The sequence below is a fragment of the Carassius gibelio genome, chromosome B16 (assembly GCF_023724105.1).
Source record: "Carassius gibelio isolate Cgi1373 ecotype wild population from Czech Republic chromosome B16, carGib1.2-hapl.c, whole genome shotgun sequence".
In the NCBI taxonomy this organism is placed as follows: domain Eukaryota; kingdom Metazoa; phylum Chordata; class Actinopteri; order Cypriniformes; family Cyprinidae; genus Carassius; species Carassius gibelio.
Genome location: NC_068411.1, coordinates 22,335,935 through 22,350,694, shown reverse-complemented (window position 1 = coordinate 22,350,694; position 14,760 = coordinate 22,335,935). Strand labels below are relative to the sequence as shown.

The following is a 14,760-nucleotide window of genomic DNA, read 5'->3' as shown; positions in this document are numbered from 1 at the left end:
AAAACACAGACAAAAATTTGACCCATATAATAATATAGTCAGACTGAGGAAATGTGTGTCTTCACTTTTCACTACTATTATATAAGACTATTTCATCCCAAATGTAAAATGCTATTACTCACTCAAATGTCTAATGTTCTACTTTTTGTTCTACAGACAAAAGTAAGGATTTGGAACAACATGACGGTGAGTAAATAATGACATTTGATGAGTAACTTGATACTATTTTGTAAGGCAATGCCTTAAAAAAAAACATTTAGTTCTCACAAGGCTAAATGTTTGTCTTGTGTGTTATCACATCTAAAGATTAGCAGTGTGGCGGGAAACAGATTCTCTCACTTTTTGTCCCTGAAAAAGGCAAGCTGACATAAAGGGGAAAAAATCTCATAATGCTACAGCATGAGAAGGGATCCTGCTAAATGGGAAGTGTCCGTTATGATTTACCATCGGAAGTCTTCCAGGATAATATCCTTTTATTTTTCTACCATCCCATTTATGGCTCTTCTCCTTGGAAACATGTAAACAGTGCCCTGGGTCCTCAGAGCAATAAAATACCCAGCTTTCATCATGTAAACTGTATGGGCATCTCACACACACACACACACACACACACACGCACACACACACACACACACACACACACACACACACATACACGTTATAGCTTATCCTCATGGAACGTAACCAAATGAAGTCTCACAGGTTCCAACAGTTTATGAAATGTTCCAGTGCAGTTTCTAAATAAACAGCACAAGTTTTCAGTCTTGCGTTGATGTATTTCCTATTAAAACAGGAAATTTGTTGGGATGGATTGCAAGAGTTGGGTTCCAGAATAAAAAAAATAAAAAATCTCCATAGGAAAACTGATTTTTAACTTAAAAACCTCAAATAGAGCTTAACCAGATTAGTCTATTAAATAATTTACTAAGTTTACTAAAAACAGTTTATACTGAAGATAAAATAAATAATTATAAAAATATAAAATATATTCTAAAATGTATTTTTAAAAATGTAGGAATTAAAAAACAAGTGCAAATATAAAAAATATCAAAAGTTTCCTGCTATTTTTCAGGCAGGAAGGTCTGATGTCTTTTGTTCAGCTGCTGGCAATACAACAGAAACTGACTTCCTGCTGTAATGTGACCTATAGCTCAGCTGCATTGTGGGGGTCTTCCTTTATGTCAGTTGATCTCAGACCTAATCTATAAAACATCTGAACTTCTGTAAGTCCAAGCAAAGCTGTGCTCATATCATTATATTGAGACCCTTTCATTGGATATTAACTGAAAGTCTCAGTTTTCTCAGGGTTGTCTCTTCCTATATCCCTTCAGTAAGAGATCTGCCTATAGCATCTGACAGCTAGACAAACAATCACAATTTGTTAGTAACACAGACAGAAAAGCAAGACAGACATGGAGGATAATAATGGTGATGCACACATGCACAAAAATGAAAATAAATGCAACAGAGGATCTAGAGACAATGGGGGAGTTGTTCAGGAGGGGCTGACACTCCGAGCAGCTGCATACACACATCTTTTCTCTAACTCAGTTGGTGGTTGCTTTCCACAGCGTAACCACAACCCCACACTGGCCCACTTCTAATCCAACAGACTAGATAAGATTATATAATGCGATAAAGTTTGGAAATGAGAAGCACAAGACTGTCAGGTCTAATTCCCAATGGTGGATGAATAAAAAACGATTTTATAGCACTCTGGAATACTCGATTCTGACTGATGAGGATATCTGCAGTCAAATATATTTGTAAAATATATATTGTAAAAAACTGACTATTGTGCCATTATTTGTCATTAGCCAGTCAATACTGCAAAATATTACAATCCTATCACTATTTAATTTACTTCGCAAGATTACAAGCAAAGAATCCAAATTAATCATGCTGTTTCAACTCAATGAAGAAGAAAATAAATGCTCCTAAAAATAGACTTGCATGTACATGTGCGCACATGTGCAAACACACTTTTTTTTTTTTTCAGTGGAACGATCTAAGAAAAACACAACCGCCACTGGCGGCTGTATTGGTCTCCCTTGGTCCTCTTTTATGATTCTCCAAGGACTCATCTAGACCACCTCCCTTATTTTCCTCATCCTCTCCTTCTCTTTTCCTGCCACGTTTTTCTGTAACCTTCAAGATAAATGTCACATGCAGAAAAGCAAACCAAGAAAAAAAAAAATGTCAGCACATGGCTAAACGCATGCCTATAAATTGCAATAAAGTGAGGAAGCGTATACTTTGCATGCAAACGGCTGTGGGTGTTGGCGACCTCCAGGGGTCTTTTTTTTCCCCTGTTTCCATTCACAGGGGACTGAGCTCCAGGCACCAGAAAGCACTGGCCACGCTGCTGGAATGAGCTCACTTCAAAGGTGACCATAAATCAAACAGTTGTGCCCCCGCCATCCGCTACACCATCCCCCAAAAACCCTTCTGTCATTCTCAAGATGGTGGAGAAGCATTACCTCATAGACTCCGAGAACAGACTTCTGCACAGTCCCTGTACGGGTTGTTGATTAATTCGCCAGTTCCTTGATTGTAAAACTATTCAGTCCAGCTACACCATAAACTAATGCTAAAATGTCATATCTGTGGCTGTGTCCCTTAACTGGCATCCTAAATCTGAATCTCAGAGGTACCAAAATTAGGTCAAGTGACAGCAGAAGTTCCGAGATGGGTGAGGTAATTGTGGGTGAACTCCTGTCGATCTCTTCTGCAGTTCCCATGGCGCCTGTGGTCGGTTGCCGGATCAATGGTAGGTTAACTTGGTGGACGTTAAAACGGGTGCCCAATCCTGTTCCTGGTTCCCCTACCTTCCAGCAAAGGTCAAATACAACTGAACCATCTAATTAGGATCTTCAGGAGCACTTGATAATTGCAGTCAGGTGTGTTTGAGCTAGGTTGGAGCCAAACTCTGCAGGTAGGTAGATCTCCAGGAACAGGATAGTGCACTTCTGTTTTATTCCTATCGCGACAACTTTCTGGAGATTTTAACATGGTATTGGATATGACAATGTTAATGTATTTGGTCTTGGTGGAATAGATCTGCTACGCTGCTGCTCCTGTTGGCTGCTGTTGTAGATTATTTATATTTATATATTTAGAGTGTCATGACAGAACTTGACATTCATTTAAATGTACTTTACGATGGACTTAATAGTTCTTAACATTGGTTTGTTTTGCTAGTTGTATCATCACAATAGTTTTACTATTTGTGTAACTACAGCTTTTAACAATGCATCCACAGGGCACAAATTAGCACGCAACTTAGCTTAGCACACATTCACATATCTGGAACAATATACTATGGTGTAGGAGTTGTCATCTTATAGATATGAGTAAGTCTGTTTTAGGGCATTCAGTAAGAACTGTAATACTCTACATTGATTGTTTATGTGATTTTTAAGTCTGATGGGGTAAGTTGGGGAAAAAAATACATTTCTTTGACTTTGCAAAGGATAAGAAGGGCAATTCATCATGGTCTTATCTCGCTGCGTCACGTGGGACTCTCTTTATCATGCAGCCATGCAAAAACACCATTTGTCTTCAGTGCCTTGTTCATTGCAAGTGATAAAATGTACGTTCTTGAGTGAAAACAAAAAAACGTTAGCATAGGTAGTTTGGCGAATGCAGATAAGACTGTATAGTTATGCAGATATCAAATCAGAAGGCCTCATCTAAGTGTCTATCAAACTTGGGTACCTTCTTCTATCCACAGCTTTCTGCCATGATGTTTCCAACCTCATTAAACCCCACAACCCTTTATAACCTCCATCTGTTCCACTTACTAAAACAAACCTGGTTGATTTACTTGACAAACTGAGTTCCACGGTGCAGTTGTGCATTTTTTAGGCCAAGTGGAGCAGCTCACCACAGATAAATGAATACGCAGACAGCCAAACAGACCCAAAGCCAGACGTAAAGACATCGGTCTTAGGTGGCGAGTGGCGCCAGGTTCTGCACATGGCTTTCTGAAAATCTCATCATAGATCATCCAAAAATATAGATTTAGTCGAGACAGCTGCGTATTAATAGGAAAGACTGCAGTTTTTGGGCTGAGCTTGCAGCCTAGTTCAGAGTCAAGGCATTTTGCTCTATGTAATATTCCTGTGTGTAGAGCATAATGCACATTAGAAAATATCTGCATTCCCATTCTTATCCATTTAAGTGTTTTTTTGTTTTGTTTTGTTCTGTTTTCATAATCATAAACAGTATATAATTAAGCAAAAAGGCTTTAAGCTTAACATTTAGCAGTTAGTTATTTTCAGAGTGAGGCAACTGCTTTTAGTGTCAGCACTCCTGCATTTGAGTGTAGGCAATCTGGCTCTTGTTTTGTGTAATTATGCATCTCATCCATTTTCCTGCACTGGTTCAATATCCCTCTGTCTCCTGTATATAAAAAATGGCAATTTCATGCCGTGGGGAGAAACACAATGTTATTGTTTCCATTGAAGAACCCCTCATTCCAATTCAGTCAATTTAATTCCTCTCGAACTCCTCTTAAGATCTATTATTTGGGAAAAATCGTAATAAAGGACTGCTTTGACTTTTCTGGAGGGACAGAAAATATGGCCTCTCCGTATAATATCCTTTATATGGTTTACAGTTTGACTTGTAAGTTTTTGCAAAAAGACAAGAGATGCAGAACTTCACTGAAAGAGGAAAATGACCATCTGTAATGCAAGCAGTATGACAGGATGCGACGTAATGCAACACAACTAGATGGTCCCCATTATAATCAACCCAGCTGTCAACACTGCAAGAATCAAAACATTGCATGCATGCAGTGTAGACAGCGCTGTTTATTTTATATTGGTAGTGACTGAGTTTTGACACTATCCGTATGCGGACATACTCTGCATCCAAATATGACGATGGTTGAGAAGTGCGTTTAAAAGCAATTCATGGTTTGGTAGACTTCACGCGCAACTGCAAATCACCGAAGCATTCAAAGGGGCTCTGTCTTTGTATTCTCAAGGTTTTGCTCAAGGCGGCCTTGTCAACAAGTGTCAGACAACAAGTGTCTTTGCTTTCTCATCCCTCTGCTCTTATCCAGGCCCTCTGCACTAAATCATCTTCATCTTTCTATCCACTATAGCCGCCATCCTTTTATAGACACAACAAGGACACTTTCTCCCATTTATGGGCTTCTGTGAAGTGCAGAGCCATGGTCAGCGAAAGTCTTGTGAAGGTGTTCACTCACAGAAGATGACAGCTACCTCCGCTTTCCCTGCTCTATGGAACATTGAGCCTCTGTGCCAGGTATTGTCACATTAACAAAAATTAGTGGCCATCAATACAGGGGAAATGTCATGATTCCCTTATACAAATGGGTTTTGAATATTTATTTATTTATTAATTTATGTTTGAAAAAAGTCTTGCATGCAAAACCAAGCACAAAATCAATAATACTGTAAAATATTTTTAGAATTTAACAAATAATTTAAATGATTTCTGCAGGATCATGTGACACTGAAGACTGGAGTAGTGGCTGCTGAAAACTCAGCTTTTTCTTCACAGGAATAAATTATATAGATTTGAAAATATATTAAAACAGATATTTTAAGCAAATAAAATGCAGCCTTCTTTCAAAAACATGACAAATCTTTTTTTTATTTTTATTATTCAGACAGTAAAAATGTAAATCAGAAAATTCTTCTGATTGTAAATGTGTGATAGAAATACTGATATATAGCCTATCAAATAGAATATATAGTTCATACAGAACTATAAATTAAATGTTTATATGACACCAGCAGTTATCTTCAATTTTATTGCAACGCACAGATTTATTTTGTCATGCCTGTTTACAAACCGAATATGTCTACACTCATATCCAAGTGCATTTGACCATACACATGCATCTGCATAGCAATACAAGATTTCTCCATGATGCAAGTATTTTGCAGCTGTTTACTTAAGAGGGAAACACTCTCGCACAGCTGTGCATCACATAAACATCAGTATAAATTGGAGAGGGAGAGACAGAATTTCAGAAATTATCCTAGTGAGCACAGCTTTTTTTAATGCATTTCATTGCAGTGTGCTCCGTAGGTCAGCAAGGATGAGCCGGTTCATCGTGCTCCATAAAAGATTATGACGGCTCGTATGATGTCAAAGTCAAGGTCTGTTTAGAAGCCCAAAAGTAACCAAAATGAGTCATTCATCATCACGGAATGGAAACACTTGATTCAGATTTCCTCTCATCTGAAATGATGTCAGCCTTTCGCTCTCATCTCTTACAGATGTGGAGGCTAATTAAGCATTGGGAACTGATCAGCACTTACAATCCAGACTTGGCATTCTATAATGTGCATATGTGTGCTTGGGTTCAGAAAACAGGAACTGTGTGGTGGTGAATTGCACGTGTAAGATTGTAATGATTGTGATTAATCTTTTTAAATGGCTTGTTGGAGAATTAATGGTTCCTCTTAGCGATTCCAGGCCAAGTAAAAAGCTAAGCAGATGGGCCACTGTCTCTGATTCACAACCAGTGGTTTCAAATCCAAATATTAGTTTAAATTTTTTCCTACACTGTACATCTAGTTTATTATTCTCTTAATGCTTCTGTGCTTTTACCACTGAAGAGCCAGCAGAGCATTTACTGGATCAAACTGACCCTACGTGACTAATTACAACTCAAGAGTTACATTTTTCTGTTTGTAACTGGGCATGTGTAAAAGACATAGTGACAGTAAAAGTATTTTAAATTGCCCTGTAGAGATTCTTTTGATGAATGATTATTTGGCCAGTTGTGTCCTTTGTTTAATGGAACATATGCTGTAGGCTTTTAACATTTGAAAATAAAAGTATATGTTTTAAAAGAAAATTTCACATTTATAATGCAATATTGCAAGATAAGACACTTAATATTTATAATATTTAAACCCTAAATCTGATGTCCAACAACAACTATTAAGTTACTACCAAGTTTAATGGCAACAGCATCATTAAATAATTTACTTGCATTCATGTGTATGTTGCATTAAGCATTTAAGTCAAATTTAAGTGCTGCAACTGTTTAATATAAAGTGCTTGTTACACTGTACATATTATTTTCATATTTTACATTCAAAATGTCATTTTCAATTAAATGTTTCTTCATTTGTGAAGTTTCACAATTCTACCTTTGAGTAAAAATTGTAAGTCCCATTCCAGTTTTTTTCATTACACTTGTTTTCTTAATGCATTTCGCTTTGTGACTGAATGTTTTTTCCTCTTAGAAATGCGTTTTTAAATACTTAAAACTGATGTCACTGATAAAGGTTCTCCGTGTGGAGTGCAAAGAACTGACTAATTTCATCAAGACGGAGAGGGTGGCACAACAGACGGAACATTAGGAAACAGTTTGATTTATCAGCAAGAATAAATCAAGTCAAAATAATCAGTCTGCAGGACAGGTGTTTGAACCATAAGTTTCCAGCATGTGGTGAGTCACCGTCAGATGGAGAGCAACTCCCAGCCATAAAGAGAAGAGAGCTGTTTGTATCAACCTACATCCCTATTCACTATTTATAATGTGCTGTTTATGTTCAGGCAAAATATGCTTTTTCATTACTATGTTGCATTGGCAAGATGACCATTTCAGGTGACGACCTCTTGAAGCTCATCAAGAGAATGCCAAGAGTGTGCAAAGCATTAATCAAAGCAAAAGGTGGCTTTTTTGAAGAACTTAGAATATGACATATTTTCAGTTGTTTCACACTTTTTTGTTATGTATACAATTCCATATATAATTCCACATGTGTTAATTCATAGTTTTGATGCCTTCAGTGTGAATCTACAATTTTCATAGTCATGAAAATATGAAAACTCTTTGAATGAGAAGGTGTGTCCAAACCTTTAGTCTGTACTGTATATAAACAATTTGATGATGCATTGTGATTTCTACAGCTTTGCTCCATGGCTTTGGTTTTCCAACATCCCTAAACTACAGATTGTATTTGCACTGGATCCAGATTTTACAGGAAACTCCCTGCTGCTATACAAATATTTCATTCTGATTCTGATAGCATGTTACAGTGAGGTTGAGGGTCATAGCTTGCCTAGAATGCCAACCAGACACGTTTTATGTGACTGTTACAAGTACGGACCAGTGTTTACGTTCCAATGTGGGTATTCATTGTCAGGTTGAATGCATCTCTCTGACAGATTTGGGAAATTTCCCTCTTGGGAGTTGGTGATAAGTGTGCGAGACAAGGAGTGAAAGAACCCAACCCTGTGACTGGACCGCTTACAGTGTCTGTCTATTACAGCCCGCACCTCTAGGGTGACCGAATTCCTGGATCTGTACAGAGATGAGGGGTGTGTCAAAAGGTGAATCAGGGACTGTGGCTGGGTGACAGAAGAGTGTTGATGGACAGACTGCACAGTAACATATGTTGTTTGTGATACAGCTGGTATGACAGACATAAGCATTGACCATTAGAAAAATGGCAGTTGCTTAATCTGTGTAACCCACAGACGTTTACTGATGCAACTCATGCATACAGACACTTGCCATCTGGCATTGATGATCCCACTTGTAAGGTCTGATTCAGCAAGTTTTGAATGCCTGCTTATAATGGGAAATGCAAGGACTTTAATGATTCACAGTCTGGTTCCATGAATTATTTATTTAGTATATTTGACAAAGGCCTATTTGGGGAAAAACAAATGCAATTAAATTTTCAAATGATGAGATATTGTTCATAATTGATGTAAAACTACTGATTTAAGTCTCCCAAGCCTTTAAGCATCAAAATACAATTTAATTTTTCTAGATATAACCCACTCATAAGTTTTTTTTTTTTTTTCAGAAATAGAACTACACTAGTTACACATTTAAGGTTTTGATTCACTAAAACAAATCCGCTTAATATGAGTAATTTATTTGAGAATCAGACTAGTTGCCTATAATTTTAATTTACTATTGATTTGATTCATCATTTGTTTGTGATGTTAATTATATTAGTGGAAGTCTATGGTTTTAATTCACTAAAACAAAGAGTAATAAGAGTCAGTTGTTCGGAAATCAAACTACATTGAAAAATACATTGGCAACACTGAATAGTAGTGCAGGAAAAAGTGTCCCAGTATTTTTATACTATATTCCGTTCAAATCAGCAGGATAACTTAAGTCTGAGAATCGGTATCGGAATGGGTTCTGTTAACGTTTCTCGCTCAATTTTTTATTTAATTTTTTTTAAAGCCAGATATTATAACAGAAGGAGTTTAACCAGCTGAATGTTGACCCATTGGTCAAGTTGACACAGAGCAGCATATCGGCACAAACAATAAGTGTTGTAGAGAAGTGACCAGAAGAAAGAGTTTGACAACAAGTGGCTCAGAGCAAGGCACTAACCATCCATGAAGGACAATAAGGACTGCGAGAGGAAGAGGGGAAAGGTAAACAAACAGTACAAGTGAGCAGATAGCACACCGAGCAAGGGGTTGCGTCTCTTGGGGCCCAGGCTGTGAGGATCTGATTTCATCCATTCTTTCTCCTCTGTCTGGGAGGAAGCCACCATCACACTGGAGCACAGACGCACCTGGAGTCCCCCCGCAGGAAACTCCCAGTTACTTCCCTTAATTCAAAGTTAACCCTCCAAACAACAGTTATATGTCCCCTATGAGCGATTTTAAAAGAAATGTGGCAGTAGGACACAAAAGGTCTGAATCCTTTTTCGCACAGCGAGCTTGTGTGTGGGACGGTCCCTGAGTTGATACAATAACTCATGATGATGTAAAGAAGACAGTAAACACAGTGTACTGGTATGTGTTGTCCAATTCAAGAGATCTGAATTCACATTGCTTCATCAGGCACTCTTTTTAGAGTTGAATTAAAGGGTTTATTGTCTCTGGCTTGGCGTTATCTTACACATTTGACTACAGAGCTGCTTTATTGATGGACAGATGTTCAGTCCAGTTGATTTGCATATGGACGGTCTGATAAATGTTTATGGCTTGGGCACACATGTACGCTCTTTCTGTGTGTTGTGCTGTGACTTGTGAATGGACAACTACTTTCTGTGTGTTTCGTGACCAATTTTTGAAAAGAATACCACACTACTCTTTTTAATGCTGCTGTATATAGTATGTATAGTGAGAACAATATGCCTTTTTTTTTTGTATAACATATAACTGCAGTTTTCAACAGAGCTCACTTTATGGGAAACATAAAATGCATTGCGCTCTGTCCCATCACAGATGAACAACAGTCTCTGCGTAAGATAAAGCTTTCCGAAAACAAAACACAGTGCTTCCAAAGAATGTGGCCATGATCACACTGCAGTCACATCGCCCTGACCCAATAGGGAAAACACAAATGCATTTTCAGCCTCCTTCAGTTTCAATGGGTCTGAATATTCCAGACACCAAAAGAAAAAAAAAAGTGCTCCGAAGATGACAAAATCACACTTTATGGACTTTTTACTTTATTTTATGGACCTTACAGACTGCCAAAGAGTGCATGGATTTTTAACCACAAGAAGACTCTTTATAAAAATAACAAACCAAATTTTGTTGCCACAGCAGGACACTTCAGAAACCATGGTCCTTATAAGAGAAAGCCCTGTTGTGGTTAGTAAATAAAATACAGCCCAATTTACGAACTTGGATTTCTTTGATGGACAATACTAGGAGTTATTTACAAGCACGTTTTATGAAATGTATAGAATATGGTGGAGACAGGAAAGTCGGAATAAATAACTTTCTATATCTTTTTTAATTATATGGCTGGTCATAAAAATAAAAAAAATATAGTTAAAATATGTAAATGATATAGGTAAGATTTTTTTTTATTTTTTTTATAAGTTCTCACAAGTCTACTTTTATTTGAACCGTTCTTTATATTAATTATTTTTCAAATGTATTTTTGTCCAGCTGAAATTTTGTGATATTTTATGCATTCTTGCTGAATAAAGTAATTTCTTTGAAAAAGAATATTATTATTTATTATAATTATAATAATAATAATAATAAAACAATTGGAGTAACTGCATAAAATGCATTACATTTAATGAATTAATTGCATATCAATAAATGCTGAGAAAAGCCCCCAAATAAAGACACTTTGTTGTGGCAGATAAACCACTGAACACTTTTTTTTTAAAGCTGGCTTAGAAGCTAGTATATTGTAATGAATACAAAATATGATGAAACACAGTGCAGTAGCATATGCAATTTTATTTTTTTTTGTAATAATAATTTTGTAATTATAATTAGAGTATAAAGGACTGGCATGTTAGCAAGTGTTTGGATAAAGTAATGAGTTTTATATTGCATGTGGCAATCAGTTGCTATGGAGCAGTTAACTCAGTGATACTATGAGACACACTAAGGCCTCATAAAGTTTGTGGCATGTATATGAGAGGCATTGAACTTAAGTTTCAAAGGGATGATTTTGTTTCTCCTCAATCACCTCTGAACTCCCCCTCTTGGAATAATGAATGGGAATGGAATGGCAGAGGGCTGGCGGCAGACAGCATGGGAATCTGGCTCTGAGGTAAAGCACTTTCAAAGGCTTCTTAATGCACCAAAAGACACAGTGATGCACCTCAAAGATCTCTCTGCTTTTTCACACACACACACACACACACACACACACACACACACACACACACACACACACACACACACACACACACACACACACGCACAAACATTTGCATGCCAGCACATGCCATACTACACTTAAAACACTCAGCACAACTCATTAAAAAACACTTTAAGGGTTAAAAACTCAATGAGTCGCTGAATACGAGACAACTGACTGGCTGCCTATGTGAAGACTACAGGATGTCAGAAAACAGTGGCCAGTCTCAGCAGCTGGGCTTGAAAATAAAAAAGAAAGAGGAAATGAGTAGAGGACGCAGTTCTGTTCTTCCTGTCAACTTTTCTGAACTACTCACTGGAGTTTTTGCCCTGTTGTCTCGGTCTTGTCAAGACTTTCCTTAGACAGAAAATATTGCTTAAATGGCAAATGTCTGCCAAAGGATTTTAGTCATCATCACCGGATACTGATAGATAAATGATTTCCACTCACCTGTTTCCAGTCACTCAAGGTGTGTCTTTATGAATCACATCACTCACTGATATGCGTAACCCATTTCCTGTTTTATGTTTAACTTAAGGTTACTTTCTATAAACACACACCACATATTATGAAAGAAATCAATAAAAATGAAAACCATAAGTATTATCATTCTGAATGGGCTTCTATATTATTACCTCAGTGAACAGGGCTGTAAAAATGTGCTCTGAAGTCATTTGCAATGGGAACCTTACGATGAGTTACTCAAAGTATTCACTACCCCTTTGGAATGCAATGTGGTCTGGGATGAGGTGTGTTCAGAGATGAGCAATCAAGTTCCAACCTGGATCAGCTTTGACTAAACTCGGAATATGTCAGACCCCTACGGCATGTTATGCATTTGTTCTGTTTTTCTAATGGTTATCTGCACGTGTGCATTTAATTACAATGAAGACTTGAGGTCTGACTGTCAGAAAACTTACACAAATAACTGTCAAGTCATGACACGTGTGTCAGATTCCTCTGAGAATTCTAAGTGTGTGAAGTACAAAATGTTCACCATATCATGAAACTCTGACTTGAGGCAGAGTTGAAGATCACTTAGGAATGAATGGCTTAGAATTAATTACAATTTATACTAAAGTCCAAAATGAGAAAACTTGTAACAGGTGATGCTAGGATTTTCTTCCATGCATCTAAAATGTTATTTATACTTTTAAATAGTGTGATTAAAAACATGTATATACTTTTGCCTTATTATTTTTCACTTTTTTAAAACTTATCTATGGAAGCTATGGAAGTGTTATGAGTTGGTCAAAAATATGTAAGTACAGAGGAAAAACAGTGTACTTTCTAACACTTCTACAAGACATGCTCCCATAACCTGGATGAATGAAAACTTTCACAGGCGAACAAAGTCATCGATTTTTACTCTTTGGTTATGAATGATAACCGTTTGAAAATCATTAGGTCTCTGTCACGCGAGTTTAAATTTAAATGACGGGGGGAAAGAAGTTAAGAAGTACGCTTACCCTGTCAAAACTCTTTCAGTCTCTGTCTCGAGTGTGCTGGGGTCAGTTTAGCTGGCCTATTTAATAGCTCTGTAGTCCTGTTGCTCCTCAGGGGTGTGCAGAAGTGTTCCGCTCCCTCTCAAAGCACCGAATGAGAGAACGCTCGCGCTTAACTCTTCCATGCGCTACTATAAAGGAAGTTGAGTGAGTCACAAGCTCCCGCCCCAATGGATGAACGGTCTTCCTTCTTCTCTGAAGGACGTTTCATTGAATGATCTTTAAATTGAGACAGTTTGCATTGTTATTTGTCTGACTCTCCGTTTGCAGTTAACATAGAGCGTAAGAGATGTCTGTCTGTATAAATGAAAGTAGCACAATACATACCTGTTACTTGACACCCACATCTGAGGTGAATTATTCGTCATGACAATGAAAAACTATTTTTTCTTCACTCCGTAACCGCACTGGTCATGGGGGGATGGATTAAGAATATGGTCAAATATATTGTCACATTTAAACTGTTTTAGAAACTTTTATCAATGGAAAGTTTTCAGCTGTCTTGAATATGTCATTATTTTTGCTACGTAGCCTACTTTTCAAATGCCTTTTATGTAAAGATTTTCAAAATCCCAGCAAGTTGCTATGGTGTGATGAATGTGAATGTGAAAATATGAAAGAATATGAAAACGTTTTAAAATCTGATTTAATATTAGCTGCAAAAATGTACTTATTATTCCAAAATATTTAAAATACCATTTGCTTTTATACCACTTGTTAACAGAATGCTATTTAACACACTACTGTGGTTGATGTTAAAATTAGTTGTGAGTAAAAGAGATGGGATGGAAATGACATTGTGGTGGAAAAAAATCCTATCCTGCTGTCCTCAGTATTGGATGAACAAATTATTGCTACATGATATTCACAAAAGTTTTCTGTGAAAACACTCTTCAGGCACTTACTGTACATATGTTATTGTGTAACAAAGAGGTAAGTGTTGCATTATGTTGCAGCTATTATGTTTGTAATGTAATACTTAAGATACACAGATACAATATAAAGAGCCTCTTGTTAGATTAAAGAGAGTGACTTTGTCCTTATAATTAAGGCAGCTGCAGAAAACACAAACAAAGCAATTGTTGTAAATGAAATGATGCAGTTTGTGTCCAGACATCTCATTAGAGATTATATAACTGAAACTAAATTTGTAACTGTATCTTGAGTTGACTTGTTTGTATGATTGGCTAACAATAAAGTGATTTAATGATTGTCCTTAAAACAGGTATTTAGTTCCATCGTGCATGCCCTTTTCAATGAGTTCATACTCAAATTCATTCAGTTACACCCTTAACAAGAACAACACCTCTTGTTTTTCTCTTTAACATGGTATGATGTACCAGATGTCTGATCCTCAGAGTCAGGACTGTAATCCCATTGGGCTTTTATTGCCACTCTTTAAAAGTTTAAAAGAAAGGTTTATCAAATTACACCAAATTTAATCAAGTGTAAACGGTGAATACCTCCACATTTTACGATAATTATTTCACTTATCCCTGAGAAAAAAAGAAAAAAACAGACAAGTGTGTCCTTGTCTATCATATCTTTAGATGTTTCTCATGTCTTTAGGACCTTAAAACCCTTTTTTACTGACATTTTGTACTGCCAGCTCAAAATGGGTAATGTAAATAGTGGAATGACTGTTAATTGCCCCATATCCACTCT

General features: G+C 36.9%; 1 protein-coding gene across 1 annotated transcript in view; it reads right to left on the bottom strand.

Moving 5' to 3' along the window:
* Positions 1-13,224, bottom strand: part of fhl3a (four and a half LIM domains 3a) — a 33,725-nt gene extending 20,501 nt beyond the window's left edge. The window contains exon 1 of the mRNA XM_052578262.1: positions 13,060-13,224. The gene's annotated coding sequence lies outside the window, so the exon portion shown is untranslated. The remainder of the gene's footprint in view (positions 1-13,059) is intronic.
* Positions 13,225-14,760: the final 1,536 nt, after the last annotated feature.